Raw genomic sequence first — 18,306 nt, forward strand, 5'->3', positions numbered from 1 at the left:
CAGCGGCCTCATGTAACTTAAGTGCACCCCTGCAAAACCACAGATTATATCCCCATCTCACTTTGGATACTTGTTCTTCAGTCACTTTGCAATGGAAGAGCAATTATTGGCACCTCCCTGCCAGAGGCTACAAACTCTGAATATTCTCAGGAACCTCAAAATCTCTGGAACTCCTGTGATAAGAGGGAAAGAACCACTAAAGAAGAAGGGGGTGCACTCTTATTTATTTCAGTCAAACAGATATTACAAAAGGAGTAATGATAATAATAATTACATCCAGTGTCTTCAAAGCAAGATGCAGAAAATCCATTGGGTTGGGCTAGAAGAGTCCTGTGGCCCCTGGAGGTCTAAAAAAGTTATTGCATTCTTATTTCTATGAAAGAGTTTCCTGAAGGAATGCCAGTCTGAGAAGGGAAGGAAGATGGCGGGAATCATATGGAGGGAACCGCAGAGAGGCAAAGTATGATCCTCAACCGACTACAGGTGAAAAAGCAAGAATGTGTGAGATAACACGCAAATTGAAGGCAACAAAACTAGTTTACTTGGAAGAGTTCATGTGGCCCCACTCCCAGTGGGTCACCCCCCGCCCTAGAAGGCTGTGGGGACCAGGCAACAAGTCTCAGGAACTGGAGGCCTGCAGCCCAAAAGATGGAGCTGCTTGTTTCAGATCAAACTCTGGCCATGAAGCTCCTGATCTGCCTCTCCTCCTTGCTGGCTTCCTCCTTGGCTGTGAGCAGGATCAGACATTACATCCGTTTAGCCAAAGACTAAACCTGCCCAAGAGGAAGGAACAACTTAGCCTATTTCCTGCATAATACCCGTAAAGCAGTTCTCAGATGTTGTCTTTCCTTCAATTTGGATGGCAAGCGAGGGACGCAAGGTTGGGGAAGGGATTGTAGAGGGAAACACAGCAACAAAGAACCAAGAGAAACCATCAAAATCACTGCAAGACATGCTCAACCTCCCCATCCCTTTTAAAAGCTTTTAGTTGTGTATATATGGCACATTTCTGATTAATACAAGAACATTTCTGAAAATCAGTTGCAAAGCAAAATTGGCCAAAATCCATCCGAAAAACATGATTATCCTCAAATTCTAGTTACAACTGGAGTCACAATGGATGGGTAAGAGCCAGTATTAAGGAACATCCTAAACAGCATTTAAGGACGGGAGGGGATCTGAGCCTCTGCAATTCACAGCCAAACTTGGGCAGGCTCCTTCTGGTCTCATCTCACACACCAACTGAAGGGAAAAAAGAAACGGAGTGTTTCAAAGTTAAGCCAACATCATAGTGTGGGGACATCAACATTACAGAGCTAGTGGGAACCCAAAGGCCATCTAGTCCAGCCTCACAAGGAAAGCCACCATCCCTCATCATGTCAAATCAGACCTAAGGAGCATCACCAAAATGGGCCTGCAGAGCAAATGCCTGCAGAGGGCAGCTCCAGCAAGTGAGCCAAGCTGCACACTTTGGGGGAATGCCAGAAGGACACAAAGCAGTCCTACTAGGAGAAATCACTTCCAGAACCCAAAATGTGACTCCCAAGGTGGGTAACAGGAAAGCAGAAGCTTTTCACCATTTGGGGATGTTCCCCACAGAGTCTTCTGCCAGAGCCCCACTTTGCCCCCACCTGCACCCCCACTTACCCTTGGTGGAGCTATCGGACCCCTGGTCGCTTGCTGCAAAAGGGAGGAAGCACAGGAGTCAGGATCCCAGGGAGGGAGATCCCACTCCCCCAGCCCTTCTCCTCCCTCCTTCCAACCCCATCCCAAATCAGTCTCAATATGGGGAGGGGCCTAAGAAGAGTTCAGGGACAGGCAGCCCAGAGACAAGGGGGCTCAAGGACAGCAGTGGGGGGAGAAGCAGATGATGGAGGGCAAAGAGAGATGGGCACAGCCTGGCATGGAGGAAGCGGGGGACTAGAGCGGGGGTGGGGGAATCTGGGCAGGAAGGGGGCAGAAAGGCAGAAGCGGGGGGGGGGGAGCAGTGGTGCCAAATTCAGAGGGGAGGGTTCTTGACACCCACAGACTTGAGCTGACGAACCAATTCTTTAGCTTCAGGTTCCAGTAATTAAACCACCAGAGATCCCTCTCCCCCCCCCCTCGGCTCTTCCTCCTGCTCCTTCTTGGAGCCCCTCCCTCAGCCGACAGTCTCTCTGCAGCCTTTTCCTGGCCCTGGGGGACCCCTTGCTGCCCACAGACAGGCTGAGCAGACAGACGTAAGCTTTCCATCAGGGTCTTGGGCTTAAGGACTAGGGCACCACCAGGTTTAGTTTTGTCTGTTTGTAACCTGTTCCTGCTCCATATTGGGGGGAAATATGTCAGACAGAGAGAGGGGAGGAGTCACTCACTTGAGGCTGCTTTGTAGACTAATTTCTCGCTCTGTTTCCCTGTAGAGACAAAAGCAGAAGGTCAGAGCTGGAAGGAACTTCCAGAGGCCACTCAATTCCCATTTCGACAATCTGGCTCTCAGATGCTGACACCTTCCCAGCAGATGCTCCTCTTGTCTCTTCCAAACACCTCCAAGGAAGAGGAGCCCAGAAGGGGAGCTTTTCAAGGAACTCATTTTACAAAGAAGTAGAAAAAAATGAGGAAATTAAATAAAAAAATCAACATGGTGAAACCAGGCAGTGGACAAATTCCAAGAGGGTGGAAGGAAACATTATCCAGTCCCTTCACTCATTCATTTGTGGATTATTGTTTTGGTGATTCCCCTGTCAGCTTCGCCTTTGAGCCAGTGCCACCGACTGGGCTCAACCTCTTCAGCCCTGATTGGGCCAGGAGAGCTGGAAAAGCACTTCCAGAGACCTTCCACTGCCGGGAGCAGCTCTAAGTGCTGTGGACTCACAACTCGGAGCTGTGAGCAACAAACTCAGTTCCAAAAGTCAGCCGAGCACAGCAGAGCTGAATGAATCACACGAACGACAGCTCTGAAGAATAACTTCTTTTATTCTCTACAGCTACTGCATTAACTAAAATAAACTAACTAAAGACTAATCGGAGACGCTGGACTGCATGAGTGTTACACCTGCTTGAGCAGCCACCTTATCTATACACAGATAACACTCACGACTCCCAGAGGCTGGAGCAGAAGAAGCGATGAGCAAAATCCGCCCCTCCTCTCTGGAACATCAGCAGATTCTTGCAATGGGAGGGGTGAAATATCCTGATCCCCATATAAAAATACAAAATGAGAGCACAAAATACATAATAAAACAAAAACAAACCAGTAACTCACATTTAAAAGGCCCAAGGCCTGGTTCGAGAGAAACATTTTCGCCTGGGGCCTAAAGATATGCAAGGAAGGCTCCCTGCTAAGTGTGCACAGGACTGAAGGCTTAGGACTGATTAAAACATCAAGTGGGAAGTGAACTTCCTGAGCACAGAGTGAGCGCAAAGCAATGACCAGCAGGACTTTTGGTTCATGTTCAAAGTGTGTTTTATGGGGAGGGGTCTCTGTAGGGATACAAGGGGCAGTTTCCAGGAAGGCTCCACCAGCACATTCCCAGTCGGAGGCCAGGACAGAAGGACACAGGAGAGGCAGCAAACGCATCCAGGGTTTACTTACTGCGGATGAAGAAGATGATGATCCCAGAGACCAGCAGGATGGCAGCCACAACACCCAAAATGGCTCCCACAATGAGCCCCAGGTTGACTAAAAGGGGACAAGAGACATTTTTATTCAGACTGGCGGCAGCAGCTCCCCAAGGCCTCAAGCAGGAGATTGGAGTGGAGGTGCTGAGCTATGAGCCCGGGAGGATTTTATTAGGGCCTGTATCAAGCAGGCCCCCTCTCTCTCTCCTGACAGGCCAAGGTCTTCTCTGTAGTGGCCCCAATACAAGGTTTTTCCACCAGAGTCCAGCATTAGAGGTCTTCAAAATAACCAATTCATTTAAGGAAGACAGTTGACAGGCACATCTGTTTCATCACAGACTCCAGACTTAACAGCAGCTCTCCTCCTGCTCAGGCGCTTCAGCCTTCTCTGTCCTGACCCTGAGAGGAAGGGATTCCCTCCCCCCTGAGACCCCCCAGAGCCCAGCATTACAGGCCTTCAGGGAAGACACAAACCCTTAGGAAGAAACATCTTGTGTAGGGTTGCCATACGTCCGGTTTTTCCTGGACACGTCCTCTTTTTCAGACTTAAAATGTCTGTCCAGACAAATTTTTTAAATGAGGCAAAATGTCCAGGTTTTTTTGTTTGTGTAGAATCTCTGAAGTCCGCAGCGCTAGTGAGTGAGCCCTGGTCCCCTCTGCCCTGCCTGTGTGAGTCTTTGGCTCAAGCGCCGCTTCCATAATCCTCGCTTGCCTGCCTGTGAGAAGGAGTCTGGGGTGGGGATGTGCGTTCATGGGCTCCTGCTGGGGAAAAGGGAGTCTGGCTCTTAGACATTCTGCTTTGGTTCCTGCAGGCACAGCTTTCCTGGCGGTGTGTGAGAGACAAGCATTACTAGAAACCCTGCTTGCTCTTCCCAGCAGTGTGCGGATGTTTGGGCTGAGTGGAGATGAGTATCAGTTTTTGTAGCTGGGCATGCTTGTGAGGAAGAGCGAGTGAGAATCTTTTTCACTGTGAAGTACAGTCAGTCTGGGACTCCCTCTTTCAAGTTCGCTGCCCCTTTTTCAGTCGCAGGGAGTGTGAGTAAGAATGTGGAGGAGGTCGTATTATTTTGAAGAAATAACACATCTGCCCACATTCTGTGACATCACAACTGCTTAAAGGCAAAAAGGTGACAGCCAGTTTTTACCTACGACATCCAATTTGAGTTCAAGGCCTATGAGACACTTGCCAGAAAAGGCTGCATCTCTGCTGAAATCTACAGATTCCGATTCAGTCACTTCCCTCCAGAGACGTAGACAGGATCCAACTGGGGTTCCCCATCTGAGCTGTGCTGCTGCTGAAGGGAGGAGTTGGGTGGAAATCCCCCTCCCAGAGCCCACCCCTTCCCCTCCTGCCTGTCTGTCTCTCACCAGGCTCCTTCTCCCAGGCCACGTCCAGAGGCTTCTCCAGGCTGTCGTGCTCCACGCGGCACCGGAAGCGCTCCCTCTCCTCGGGGTCAATCTGGACACTGAGCAAGAGATAGTAGGTCCCGTCCGAGTTGGGGGCGACCAATCCTCGGAGGGTGCCCTCCTGCCAGACCTCCCCATCCTTCACCCAGTTGGCCTCAATCTCCTTGGGGTAGAAGCCGTGGACTTGGCAAACGAGGGTCTCCAGGCCGTCATAGTCTGCCTTCCTGGTCACCTTCACCACCGGAGCCTCTGCAAAAAGGGCCACATTGGGGTTAACAGAGAGACATCCACAGCAGAAGGAATCCTGTATTTTTAAAGAGCAGAGGAGCAGGGACCCAAGGGGCAACCTAGTCAGAATCTCACATCTGCAGAAATTTAACAGAACTCCAAATAAATCGGATTTCCTCAGCCTGCCTTGGCATCTTCCCCAGTCAGTGTCTATGGTGGAACTATTTTTAGATGTTTTATCCTTTGTTTGCCAAAGCAGACTCCTTTGGGAGGGAGGATTGGTACAAATTAAATTTATCATCTTGAAAAGCTCTAACACTACTCAACAATGGCTACTTGTGGTTCCAAGATTGTCCCAGGGAGCTGCCTCTAGGCTGAGGGGCAAATTTCACCCGGTCCCCAATGGTGGGATTCATTCAGATCCTTCGAAGTTGCAAGTCATGAACTGAGGGCAGCTCAGACTGATCCTGGTTCCTCTCTTGAGGGGGAAGAAATGCTGGACTCACTGCTCTCTGTTCTCTGGGACTTTTCAGCCCAATAGTTAGTGAGCAAAGCCAAGAGCCCTGGGAAAGACAGAGCTCCTTTCTAGTTCTCCCGCCTGCCCTGAAAGGGTCCCTTGAGGTTGGAAAGGGCCCATCTCCCTTCTGCACGGTAGCCTCCCCTGGAGTGGAAATGGCAGACCAGGAGGCCCAGTAAGCCAGCAACTTGCGCACATTTAACTTGTGCACATACAGCTTTACGCACTTGGCAAAAAATATTGTAAAAACCAAAAAGAGGAGGTGGGTGTCTGTGGAAGATGAACTTTGGCCACCCAATCGCCCTTGAATCCAATGTGTTTTGACTATACACAATGTTGGCTTTATGCACAATCCTCAGAATGTAATCCTTGTTCAAAATCTGGCTCCCTGGGTAGCTGTTTTCTGAAGGGGCTGTTCCAGGATCCCACCCGCTTTGCAGTGCCTGGACTGGTTAACTCGGGTCTAGGAGGGGATGTGACTCTGCTGGGGGGAGCAGGAAGGAAGGAAGGTCAAGCCCTTCCCACAGAAACCCAAAACAAGACCTCCCACCCCATCCAACCCCTCACCTGTCCTCAGCCAAACCTCCGTCCCAAAGAGGATGATTCCCAGCCTCCTTTGCACATTGTCACCCTTGAAAACGCTTCATTGTGGCTTTTGAGGTGAAATCCTCAACCTCAAGAAATATGCTCAGTGTCTTTGGGGTGAATTATCACCAGGCCCCCATAGATGAATTTGCTCAGATCTCTCTAAGCACGGCTAATACATATGTGTCATTCCTCAAAAAGGAAGGGTGCTAGAATTATTTCATTTTTAATTAATGTTCATATTAGCAAAGCTAATAGAGACAGGAAGAAAGCCTGTCAAAATACTTGATCATTTGATTGGCCCCTGAGCCAGATTCCTGAAGGCGGAAGAGTGGACTGTACCATTTCAAGGCAAGGGGTTGGGGAAGATGACACTTCTGAATGTTCCCCATGGAAAAAAGTACTATTCCTCACAAATAAAAAATATAAGAAGGTAGAAGAGGGAATGCCCATACTCTCTCACCATGTGCAGGATTTCTGCTTCTAGGCCACGAGTGGCTAACCTACAGACTTAGTGAGGGGGCCACATTTTCTATTTTAAAAAAGGTTAACTAATTAATTTTTAAATACTTTTTAGCGGGGCCAACTAAAAAATTACGCGAAATGTAAAAGTGTTCCAATGCTGTTTTTCGTCGTTTAGTTAAGATTTAAAAATACCAAAGGTAAATTATCCCACTCAGTAATCAGGATTACACGTGATTTTTTAAATAAGTTCAGTGGTTTTATTAGACATTGTTAGTGTTTTGAAAATGTCCATTGGGGCACTTTGATACACTCTAAAAGTGCCCCGCTTGTGTACAATAGTGCCCCAATATACAAGTTTGTATGAAATCTCTAAACTAAGTTCCTACCTATGAAATTTGAAAAGAAAAAAACTGTTGTTGACTATGTGGCCAAAGTCATTTCTAAATATAATATGACCGATTATCAAGTGTCATATCTCAAAAAAATATCCAGGATCTTGTATGTTTGTCTTCCCCAATGTAGAAGATAAGGCAAGCGTTGTTTTCAAAGATGTTGTTTTGCCAAAACCAAATTTCTCAAAGGACACATCTCGAACATCATCTCTATACTTTTTTTTTAACTTCAGTGGATATAATGTGCAATAAGCATTTTGTTTAAATTATAAGCATTTTGTTTAAATTACTATTTTTTGACTACCTAATGTGAGATCTTATACTTTTTAAAGGGCTGATTATGATCTCTCACAATAAAAATTGGTTTTTTAAATTAATTTTTTGTAAATAATTGCCATTCTCATACAATTTACGCTTTGTATCAAAGTGCCCCATCCACTGTATCAAAGTGCCCTGTAGGTGGAGCAGAATGATACAAAACCCATTTTTTATTCAAGTCATTATATTCTCATTATCTTCTAACTTTAATCATTCTTTTGATTGCTATTATAATATTAATTATAATTAATTTATGCCATGCATAAAGCAATTTTTTAATTATTTGAATCATTTTGGTACATAAAATATGAGAGTGGATTTTTCTGCATCAATCTGCCCCACTTTCCCCTACCGAAGTGTAAAGGCATAAGGTTTTTCTGTATCCTGCCTCAAATCTGTCCATTTCAATTTTCTTTTTTTACTTAATTTAAAATGCATTTTGCTTTCCTTGCCCCTTCCCTGCTGTTTCTTTGTGCCCCCTCCCTCATTTGTCTTTTGCCATCCCTTATCCTAGCCAAAGGGGCACGGGGGGCTATTTTTAAGCATCTCTCCCCCAAACATACTCTGAAGTGACCCCTTTTCTCCTCCCAGAGGCCCAAACTTATTTCTGCCTCCCCCACCAAGAAACGTGTTTGCTGTATGGTCCAAAAAGGAAGACTGTTGGGGGGGAGGGGGGAGCTTGAAGGGAAACTGCCCCACTGAACCCCCCCTCCCCTCCCCACTGCCCCCCCTCACCTGTCCTCAGCAGAGTCTCCTTCCCATAGTCCAGGTATCTCCGCAGCCACTCAATGCAAATCTCCTCCAGGTAGTGCTTCCTGTACTGGTTCCCGGCCAAGTCAGCATCCCACTTCCTCTTGGTCACTTGGGCCCCTGTATCAGCTGCCGTCGAGGTGAGGGTCTCCTTGTCGAAGGCGATGAAGTCTCTCCCATCATAGCTGTACTGCCAATACCCTCCTTTGCGCCCGTCTGAACTCAGCTCACAGCCGTACATGAACTGATAGGTGTGGATCCCTGGAAGGACCAAAAGAGGCCCAGGAGGTCAGGGGGGGGTCAGAGCAGCCCCTCCCCATCAGCAAAGGAGCCCAGGAAAAAGGATTTATTTCTCTCAGACTCAGGGAAGAGGCAGCAGTCAGAGGGGAGAAAAATCAAGCAGCATTGTATCTTTCTGAAGGCTCACTGAGGCAAACACTACAATCCTGAGCCTATTAAGCCCCCCTTTAATTGCCCCCTCTCTCTCATCGCCTCCCCCCCCCAAAATTCCTCGTGGATTCTCCCAACTCCCTGGAGGCGGGGGAGGGGTGGGGAGCCTCCCTTGCAGGTCGGAGGTCACAGTCTGTCCCTCTTTCCCCCCAGCTCTGCTCCTCTGGATCTTGCCCCTTTGGGAGGGACGCCTCAGCTGCCCCCCACCCAGAAAGGGGGAAACCCACACATTGGGGGCCCTTTCAAGAGAGAAGGTCTCCTCTTCCCCTCCATCTCTCTCCCCCCAGCTTCTCAATATCAAGGACCTTTTCCCTAAAAGGAGGAAAGTCAGAAAAAGAAGTTTCCTCATAGCCACAAGTGGGGTTTGCCCCACTTCAAAATGCCCCCCCCCCTTCTCAGCAGAAGCCAGGCTGCCCTTGTCAAAGATGGGGGGTCCCTGCATCCCCCTGCCCACCCCAGGGGGCTACCACCAAATCTTCAAAACAACAACAATAACATTTAAATAAATAAATAAATAGTGTTTGCTGATGTTTTATGTACATTTTATGGATTTTTCTTGATTTTATTATAACTTTCTAGGTTGCATACTATCTTGATATACTTTTATGGAAAGTATATATTATAAATACTTTAATAAAACCTTCAGTCAATTGATAATAAAAGACGAGCTGGTTTTCATTAGCCAGTCCATGTCCACCTAATAAATCCTTCTTCAACGAACACAGTGGTTCCTTGGATGTCAAACGGCTTGGCTCCCGAACACCGCAAACCCAGAAGTAAGTGTTCTGGTTTGCAAACGTTCTTTGGAAGCCAAACTTCCAACACAGCTTCCGATTGAGTACAGGAAGACGGGCCTTGGTTTTCGAACGGTTCCGGGAGTCAAATGGGAGTGGAATCAACTGACTTTATTGGAAGGCAGCTCAAAGATTCAATACATCCCATTTATTGCTGTGGAAAGAGGTGCCATGGATAAATTTTGACCTCTGTTACTTCAGTCACAACTGGTTGAAATGGAAATATAGATTATTCTGCTCTCATTCAGACCACATAACTGTGGGATGTTCTTATATATGCTAATGCTCGTGACTTTTAAATCTGCTCTTCAATTCCAGTATCTGAAGCATTAATCTGGTGTTTTCACTTGGCAGGTGGCATCACCCGGCACCCGCTGAGATCCCTGGCAGGGCCCACGGGTGCTGAGGACCCCAGCCCTGTCTCCTCTAGGCCAGCCAGCAGGGTCAGCAGACAGCCATTTTGATTTCCCACAACAAAACCATGGAGAGAAGCTACGTCAGGCACCCCAAGACAGGATGGGAAATGGCAATGGTTGCTCCTGGCCATGCACAGAGTTCTGCTGCTCTTTGTTTTTCCGGGGAGCCTGAGGGAACTCAGCAATGGAGGAGAGGCTGTCCCAGAGGACACCAGGTTGCTCTCACTTCTGATTTAGGCTTCCCCTTTCATCTCAGGAGCCTTTGGCTTACAGCTGAATTGAGTTTGAGTATAGAATGTCTTGCATTACAGAAGCCTCTCTCAACAGAAATCCTGCTTTCCTGGGCTGGATTCAGCTAGTCTAAAAACCAAGTCTTACTTGCACAACTGGGGCTTTCTCCCCATCTCCTTCCCCACAAATCAGCTGGGGCCTGGGAGAAGCCCCAGAAAGGTGTGCAGGGGGAAGAGAAGGGAAATTGCTCCCTCTGGGAAGTAGAATTATTGTAACAGAGCTACTTTGGAGTCCTGCCTCTAGAACTACTCAACGTATTGAAGAAGAAGAAGAAGAAGACCATGTCCCAAGGTGATATAGTTCTTTTTATGCACTCAAACAATGGTTTGTGGTTGACCTATGCAAACAACAAACCAAACCACTTTTTTTTTGGAGGGAAGTTGCTTTGTCTCATTGCTTCTTCAGCATAAATTGCTTTCTCCCTCATTTTATAGATGAAGCTCACTACCCTCCCGTTTCCTCAAGATGTTAAGTGGGATCAATCCTGATACACCTATACCTTCAACATTGTTTTTAAATAGAATCAGATAACATTTCCAGGGCTGTCCGTGGCACCTTTAAAGTGGCCACCTCATTAGTTTGGGATTTTCTGAGCTAAGCAATTGCAAGAAATGATCAGGAAACGAGAGGCGCCCCTTGGTGACATTTATGGGGCATTTTCCATGGATAGGTGCAGGGGCTCAGGAGGGGCCCAATCCCCATTTATAAAAGGGGGAGAAGCAGAATTCCCAGGAGCCCAAGAGGAAGCCTGCAAGGCCAGGCCAGGCCTGATCCCACCGCAAGAAAAGCAGACCTGCCCATTGCAGCACTGGCTTGGTCTCAGCTGACCCCCTGGGTTTCTTCCTTGCAAGCCTGACAAGGCCAACGAAGGCCCCAGAGGGCTCTGGACAAACTCAGGCTGACCCCTTTGGCAAGGCTCCTTCCACCTCCATTATTCTGTGCCACAGGTGGGGAATCTCTTTGGCTTCAGGGCCAGATCCTGATCAGGGTTGTCCCCAGGGGCCAAAAGGGGCAGGAGGGTGAAGCTGACATCATAGCATAGTCCGCTTGTCAATCTCACCCACCTCCCAAAAGCCCTTGAGGGGGTTTCCAAGCACCCAGCAGGGGCACAGCCTCTTGGGAACTGCAGCACAAGGGGCACGGCCTGCCTTGCACTCAGCGCTTGGGGAAGCTGGCAAACTGCTTCTTTCTCATCTCCAGGGGAAGCCCTTCATTCAGGAGCAAATCCCTTCCTGAATCCGGAACATGAAGTCCTGCCAAACTGAGCAGGATTTTACTTCTGCTCATGGGGCAAATCCTACCCCCTGGCAGGCCAAGACTGGCCCACAGCCACAGGTTCCCCACCCCCGTTCTGTGCGGACATTATCGCTTGCCCCTTGGGTCCCTGCAACATGGAATAGTGGCTTCAGCTGCATGGAGACTAGACGTGTTTGTTCCAGGAAACAGAAATCTTTGGGTCCATTCCCTCTGTCCCTGCCCTCCATTCATATTAATGGTAAGAGCTGCTCAACGGGAAGTGGTGGACTCTCCTTCCTTGGAGGTTTTTAAGCAGAGGCTGGGTGGTCAACTGTCATGGATGCTTTAGCTGAGATTCCTGCACTGAAGAGGGTTGGACTAGATGACCGCTGGGTTCCCTTCCGACTCTACGATCCTATGATTCTTTGAACTATTATAGAATTCTATTTTATTTATGCTGAAAATTATGCAGAGAAAAAACTGGGAGTATCTTAAAGCATCAATCGTAAACGTCATTCTTAGGAAGTAAGCTCTTCCAGACACCTTAGGATTGAACTGTTTGAACTGGCCTTAGGGTTAGTTAAGCCATGACAGGACATAAGAACAGCTTGGCTGCAGGATCAGAGGCCCATGGAATCTGATTTTTGGTGCCTGCTAAAAAGATTTATGTATAGGCAAGCCAAACAAACACATAGATGTCAATGTTTAAATCTTTTTTCCTCTTAATCTTCATTTCCAAAAATGTTTTAATTGTTTTTGTCTATTGTTTTAAACTATATTTACCAATAATTTTAATATTTCTTACAAATCTGTTTAGAAATTTTAATGCAATGAAGTGTGCTTATGGTTTTAACCATGTAGTTGCCACTTTCACCCCCAGAAGCCAGTCCGTTCAAGTTCCTTCAAAAGGCTTCTCTTTCAAGTGTGCCAGGGAGTGGGAGGGGCTTGGTGATGGTCAGAAGGGTCAGCCAATCACCTCCTCTGTCTGGGCAGCTGGCTTCTCCTTAAGCAGGACCAGAACTCAAGGCTTGCTTGTCTCAGCCTCAGGATCCCCACCCTTCTCCCCTCCCCCAGAGGAAAATGAACTAGACAGATTTCCACCTCAGAAGGCCTAAGCCAAGCCCAGCGTGGAAGGAAGGGCAGGCAATGGAGACATTTCCTTGGTAGGATGTGCAGGTCCAGAGAGGGTCATACTGGGGGGGGGGTCCTCTGCCCTCCAAGTCTCATTCTCCCTCCCCCCACCATCCCTGCCTCCATTAAGACCTTCATTAAGGGAAGGGGAGATGCCTCTGCCCTGGTGGAGACCCCCACCCTCCATTTCCTGTCCTCCCAGCAGCCCCCTCCCTGCAATTCTGGCCCCTGGAGGGAAGTATATTGGGGGGGGAGGTGTGACTCTGTTCCTCTCCTGCCTTCCACTCACCTCCGCTCTGGTTGTAGCGATTCCGCAGAGTCTGCAGATTCACCCTGAACAACAGCTCAGAGCCTTGGAAGTTCTGAGTGTTCCTGTTCCAGTACTGAGGATCCTCCTTTTCCGCCTTCCTTATCCAGGGAACGTGAGGCAGCATCTCCTTGGTGTCACTGTCGTACTGAACAAATTGCTGGTCATCCACGTACCCCACAGCAATGAACTGGGGCAGCCCCTGGCCAGGCTCAGACACGGCTGTGTAGAAGTAGCGCACGGAGTGGGAAGTGGAGCCTGGAAAGGAAGAGAAAAGGGGGCAGAGAGTTAGGGGTCCTGCAGATGAAGGCAGCACCCTAATCCTGCTGTATTACAGGCAGCAGCCCTGAATTAGGAGATCCAAAGTTCAGCAGGGTTTGGGGGAGTTTGCAGACCTGCCCTTAAACACAGAGGAGGCAGAGCAGAGGCAGCCTAAGAATCAGAGAGTTGAAAAGGGGAGAGGATATAAATACAAGTAACCACAACAATAGTCCATGGAGCAGAGGGCGAGAAAAAGCTCTGCCAGGCAGCACTAAATCTCTGCATGTCTCTGCTGAGGCTCCGTGTGGGGAGACAGAGGCCAGCCCCTCCCCTTTTGCCAAGGGGGCAGGAATTGCCCCCCACTTGCAAGCGCCAAGCTGATGAGAGCTCCCACAACATGGTCTGAAGGCTCAGGATGCAGGCACCGAACAGAAGCTAAGCAGGCTCAGGTCTGGGAAGTGGATGGAGGGGAGACCAGACGAATCAAAATTCATATATTGGGAGAACAGGAAGCTGCCTCCTCCTGGGTCAGAACACTGGTCCAGGTAGCTCAGACTTGTCTGCCCTGACTGGGATGGCTCATATCTGCAGAAACAGGCCTAGGGAAGCCACTCTCTTGGAGCCGCCCCACCACCTGACCTTCTGGAGCCATGCACTGAACAGCTCTGACCTGGGTCTTGCTTCCTGGGCTCTGGGAGGCTTCGGAAAGATCTCCTGGGAACTCAGGAGAGCCCCACAAGATCCTGTGAGAAATTGCCAGAGTCTCTTATGCAAGGCAGAGAGCTTCAAAGCTCTTTCAGGAAAACCTTGCACAAAAGAGCTCTCTGCGTTCTGCTTATATAATTGGTAGGAATCCAGCATACAGTTGAAATCCTTCAAGGTAAATGCATTCCAGTTGCTGGTTTCCTGCACTTTCCACCAGTTTTCCAGGGAGATGTAAAGTTAATTGGCCTGCAATTTCCGAGATCCTTCCTGGATCCCCTTTTGAGAATCGGTGTTTCAATGGTCCAATGCTGCAATATTTCAATGGTCTGAGCTGCCACCCTCAGAGCGGGTTCCCCACTTGAGAAAGAAGGCCCCCCAGGGATAGCAGGGGCAGGAGGGCAAATGCAACTTTGGGGTCAGGTCTCAACATGTGGCCCCACATCCCCCTTTCCCCACACTTGCCCCTTCACGAGATCGAACACAGGAAGGGGGACAGAGCTCTGGCCACCAGGGGGCCTAATGAGTCTCCACAGCAGATCCCCATCAGAAGCAATTAACTTTTGTTGACGTCCATCAGCATATTTTGCTGTTTCTGCTCACTCACCACACTCCTTAACCCTCTTCCCAAGTCACAGTGAATGTGTACTAAGGGGGCTGTGTGCCTCCTTTGCACATGAGGAAAATGCCAAGGCTCCATGGTACTTCTCTAGGGCCACCGCTGTACAGGGTACAGGATGAGCCCCACAGAGAAGGCCCCCCAAGACAGCTGCAGCCCCTCAATTCCCACCCTGGGCTCCTTTGGGAGGAAGGTGGGGATATAAACTCAATTTTAAAAGATGACTCTGTCAGTACCAAGAAAGGCCTCACAGATTTGGGCGTAAAGATGAGGCCTTCCTTCCAACACATTCTCTGCCTAGAGATTATCCAAGACCCACAGAAACAGCTCACAAAGACTTGGGGAGGGAGGGAGCTGATCATAAAATCTATGTGGGGCATTTCCCTGGCGGAAGGTAGAGGGGCACAGTGCTAAAAGGGGCAGAGGGGGCTATTCCTGTTTTGCCTCAGGTAGCAGAAATGGGACGTATAATTATTATTCTTTATTGAATTTATATACCACCCTATACCTGGAGGTCTCAGGCTGGCTCACAGAACAAAATCAGAATACAAAACCACAAAATATTCAATAATAAAAAGCCAACCCCCCCCCCAAACCACACACTTTTAAAAGGATGTCACTCAAATCAACCAAACGCCTGGTTAAAAGGGAATGTTTTTGCCTGACTTAGTCCAACAGGTGTATAATGAAGGTGCCAGGCAAACTTCCCTGGGGAAGTAAGAGCTGTTTGACAGTGGAATTTGCTGCCAAGGAGTGTGGTGGAGTCTCCTTCTTTGGAGGTCTTTAAGCAGAGGCTTGACAACCATATGTCAGGAGTGCTCTGATGGTGTTTCCTGCTTGGCAGGGGGTTGGACTCGATGGCCCTTGTGGTCTCTTCCAACTCTAGGATTCTATGAGAGCCTTCCAGACGGAGAGCCACTGCAGAGAAGGCCCTGTTCTCACATTGCTGTCACCGTCCGCCCTCCAGAGGAGGCAGCACAGGAATGAGGGCCTCAGAAGATGATCTCAGAGTCCGGGTAGATTCATATAGAAAGAGGTGGTCCTTGAGGACCCTGTGAAAATTGTGTCAAATGCACTTTGGACAACTTCACTCTCAAGGAGGAAGAAGCCCGCTTTAATTTGGCCAGTGACTCATCTCAAAACAACTAGGAAACTAAAATAAAAACCACAGACAGGACTCTGAGGGTCCAACCCCCCTGTGATGCTGGCATCTCGACTGCAGCATCCATGGCAGATGGCCATACAACCTCTGCTAACAAATCTCCAAGGAAGGAGAATCTTCCACCTTCTGAGGGAGATCCACTGTGGAAAACAAAGTTCAAGGAAGCGAAAACCTGCAAGATGAGTTTGCTTGAATTACATACGCCGTGATGGTAGGTTTGGTTTCCTTTCAGGCAAGATCAAATGGGACCCACTTCTAAGACCCTCCCCTCCCAGGGTAGGGGCTCCCCCCACTTCAAACCACAAGAGCTCAGAGCAAGGCTGCCTCTGGTTGTGGCATCTGGCTAAACAACACAGACAGTTCTGCTCAGTGGTCGGGAGACAAAGAGCCACAAAATGAGGAGGAATCTGAAGGAACCAGTGGTCTCCACCACCCTTTGGCCAGCCCTGTAGCAGACACAGTGAGGGGGCAGCCCCCAATATGGAGAGGGTTCAAGAGAGAAATAGCAGGTCTTACTCTTTAGTTCTTAAAGCTTTTAAGTTACATTGAGAATTTTTATGCAACAAGCAACTTTTAAACTAAAGATAGTATTATATTCATACCATTTTCCATTAGAGAACCACAGAAACGATTTACAATAAAGATTCAAGTAGGTAGCCCTGTTGGTCTGACGCAGTCGAAATTAAAAAATTAAAAAATTGTCCAGTAGCACCTTAGAGACAAACTAAGTTTGTTCTGGGTACTGTGTAAGCTTTCGTGAGCATGCACACTTCTTCAGATACAGTGTGCAAAACGTAGTGAAAGGGGCTGTACAGAAATGGCACAGAGGAGCCCCCTGCATAATTTACAAAATCTACATTTTTGACAGTCAACAGGAAGGGGTTTTTTGGAGGTTACAATTGTAAAGCAGGAGAACCTGATTATGAATGTGCCTGTGAAAGGGAACTCCTGAACAAAACAACACTGGGAATTGCGGGTGGGGACCCCTTATTCAGACGTGTCCCCCCCTAAAGACTGCCACACCCGTCCAGCTCCCACCTCCAGGCTGGTCTCCTGAGTTTTTAGCTGAGTTTTCAGAGCGGCTGAGGGTTAGAAGAGGGAAAGTAAAAAATAGAAGAGGAAAGACCTGTACTCTGTCTGTCTGACACGCACACACTCACACTCACACACAAACAAACCAGAGTCAACACGAAGCTGCGGGGGGGGGGGACACAGGCGACTCACTTTCCCCACCATTAATCCTGTCAACACCTTCAAGCTTTGTTTTGTTCTTCGCTTGAGCCCCGAGCCCAGGAGTGAAGCGGCCCCTGCCCCGGGCGGCATACAAAACAAGCCCCAAGCCTGGGAAAGAGATGTCTGGGAAGGGATCCGGCTCCGCTTCGGACAAGAAACTCCCCGATCGCCCCTTTCAGTGCCCACGAAATGCAAATCACCAAGAGTCGTGTCCCCCCCCCCCACAAAAAAGGGGTTTAGTGGAAATGATTTTCTCCCCCCGCCCCAGAGCAGAGTCCTCACCTGCGCAGTCGAGCAGCAGCAGCAGGTGGGCAGCCGCCCCCAGGATCAGGGGGGGCCAGCGGAGGAGGAGGAGGACCCCCATCTCCCCCCAAAACGGCGTTCGGTTTTTGTCCTCTTCTTACTCCAGCGACGTCCTTCTCCCTCCGACTCTGAGAGCCGCTCTCTGCCCCGCCCGCAGAACCAGCAGCAGAGCGAGCCGGGATTGGGCGAGGGGAAAATATTTCACCAATCAGAAATCGGCGCGCTGATTGCGGCATCGGTCGCTGGGCAGAACTCGAGGCGCAAGTTTGGGAGCGAGGCTGGAGAGGGAAAGAGAAAGTGATTGCAGCTCCTCGCTGGGAATCGCCGCCTCCCTCCCTCCCTCCCTCCCTCCCTCCCCCCCCCTAGCAGCTCTTCCTGTCCTGCCCTGCAGGGAGGGCGGAGGGGGGTTGCCTGGGGGGGGACCCCGGTTTAACCCCCGCATCTCCAGGGGGGGCTGGGAATGCCCCCCTCTCTGGAACTGGGGGGAGGGGCTGTGAGATCCCGAGCGAGGTGGACTCGTGGTCTAAGTCAGTGCAGGATAGCCTTCTGGGTCCTACGTATTCTTAAGAAGCCCTCGGATGGCTTCAAAGATGGCTCCCTTCTTCCTCCGCTGTGAGAGGCAGTAAATGCATTCGCATCCCACTCGCTGGGTGTCCCTCTTCCGTCCTCCTTGCATGCTTCCTTACTGGGGCATCTGGGTGGCCACTGGGAGAACCGCCATGCTGGACTCAATGGGCCCCTTTGGAGTGATCCAGCAGCCCGGCTCTTCTCCTGTGACCCTCTATCTAGTGGCAGGGGGTTCCAGCGGTTAACTGTGTGCCTTGTAAAGAAATGCTCAGTGCTGCAATTAGGGCTGAACCTCAGGGTTGAAGTCAAAACACACAGAGAGACACACAGAGAGAGAGAGCCCCCTTTGCCCAGCCAGCAAGACCCAGCGGCTGCCCAGCCTCTTCTGGAAGGCCCTGAGCCCAGGCTGGGTGCTTGGCCCAGAGAGTGCTTGGCCCACATCCCACTGCCAGAAGCCTGAACATTGAAACCTGAGCTAAGCATGGGACACACAGAGAAGCTGCTGCCTTTCCCAAGAAATCAGGAGAGAGACAAGCAGTGGCCGCTCCTTGCCCAGGTACAAGGAAGCTTTGGGTTTA

At 49.3% G+C, this 18,306-nt stretch overlaps 1 long non-coding RNA gene and 1 pseudogene across 2 annotated transcripts in view; one reads left to right on the forward strand and one right to left on the reverse strand.

Annotated features, from left to right (window-relative positions):
• The first annotated feature begins 180 nt into the window (after positions 1 to 180).
• Positions 181 to 18,306, forward strand: part of LOC310702041 — a 257,327-nt gene continuing 239,201 nt past the window's right edge. Inside the window, exon 1 of the long non-coding RNA XR_014523152.1 lies at positions 181 to 345. This is a non-coding gene — a long non-coding RNA (uncharacterized lncRNA). The remainder of the gene's footprint in view (positions 346 to 18,306) is intronic.
• On the reverse strand, positions 206 to 17,412 carry LOC310701624 (major histocompatibility complex class I-related gene protein-like; annotated as a pseudogene). The gene is made up of 8 exons (XR_014530141.1): positions 17,141 to 17,412; positions 12,864 to 13,139; positions 8,242 to 8,517; positions 4,963 to 5,250; positions 3,569 to 3,655; positions 2,352 to 2,390; positions 1,648 to 1,680; positions 206 to 1,242 (listed from the first exon to the last, which is right to left on the reverse strand). The product of XR_014530141.1 is annotated as a major histocompatibility complex class I-related gene protein-like (transcript).

Source organism: Podarcis liolepis (assembly GCF_965112155.1).
Source record: "Podarcis liolepis genome assembly, chromosome: 2".
NCBI lineage: Eukaryota > Metazoa > Chordata > Lepidosauria > Squamata > Lacertidae > Podarcis > Podarcis liolepis.